The 1,105-nt window shown below is 40.7% G+C and overlaps 1 pseudogene; it reads right to left on the minus strand.

Annotated features, from left to right (window-relative positions):
* Positions 1 to 317: 317 nt before the first annotated feature.
* On the minus strand, positions 318 to 436 carry LOC139037603 (5S ribosomal RNA; annotated as a pseudogene).
* Positions 437 to 1,105: the final 669 nt, after the last annotated feature.

Consider the following 1,105-nt stretch of genomic DNA (forward strand, 5'->3'; position numbering starts at 1 on the left):
AAAAATGAAAGTTACTCAGTTGTGTCCAACTCTTTGCGACCCCATGGATTATATAGTCCATGGAATTCTCCAGGCCAGAATACTGGAGTCAGTAGCCTTTCCTTTCTCCAGGGGATCTTCCCAACCCAGGAATCAAACCTAGGTCTCCCACATTGCAGGTGGATTCTTTACCAGCTGAGCCACAAGGTAAGCCCAAGCATACTGGCGAGGATAGCTATCCCTTCTCCAGGGGATCTTCCTGACCCAGGATTTGAACCGGGGTCTCCTGTACTGCAGGCGGATTCTTTACCAACTGAGCTATCAGGGAAGCCCAAAAAAGCCTACAGCACCCTGTATTCCCATGCAGTCTCCCATCCAAGTATTAACCAGGCCTGACCTTGCTTTGCTTTCAAGATCAGACGAGATCGGGTGCATTCAGGGTGGTATGGCAGTAAACCTAGAATCGGTTGTGTGATAAAAATCATGATTCTTATTCCTGATGGACTTACATCTGCATAAAATTCAAGGAACCCATATGCTCTACCCCTGCTAATGAACAGTTTGCCAAGACACAGTTTGCCAAGATGATGGAATAAGACCATTTGTGGAGATCCAGGCTTACTAAACTTCCTTATTTCTACCTCATGCTCTTTAAGAATTTTCTATTGGGCACATTTTCTTCATCTCTTATTATTCTAAAAATCCCCAAATAGGCCAATTTCCACTTAAGCTCCCAGGTTGATAATTTCAGTTTCCAGAAATCCTAGGAATCTCACACTAACTAGGCAATCCCTTTGCCTAGCAGTTACTCCTTTATACTTTAATATCCTGCTTTCTGTTCTGTGTCTGACTACTATGTCCCGGATGCTAGGCTGAAGCTGTAGAAAGGCTGGAATCTTGAGTTTTATGTTCATGGTATATCAACAACACTTAATTGCATGCCAAATGAATGAACACATGAATGATCAACCTGAATAGACTAAAAAGTCTTCTAAGCAGAAATACAATGGTGAATTAGACCAAGGTCTGTGTAATGCTTTTAGCTAAAAAGTTAAGACTTTTTATAAGGCATATAAAATGTTTTTGTAATTTAGTATAATCTTGATAATTTTAAAAGGTTTATTAA

The sequence above is a fragment of the Odocoileus virginianus genome, chromosome 11 (assembly GCF_023699985.2).
Source record: "Odocoileus virginianus isolate 20LAN1187 ecotype Illinois chromosome 11, Ovbor_1.2, whole genome shotgun sequence".
Classification (NCBI taxonomy): domain Eukaryota; kingdom Metazoa; phylum Chordata; class Mammalia; order Artiodactyla; family Cervidae; genus Odocoileus; species Odocoileus virginianus.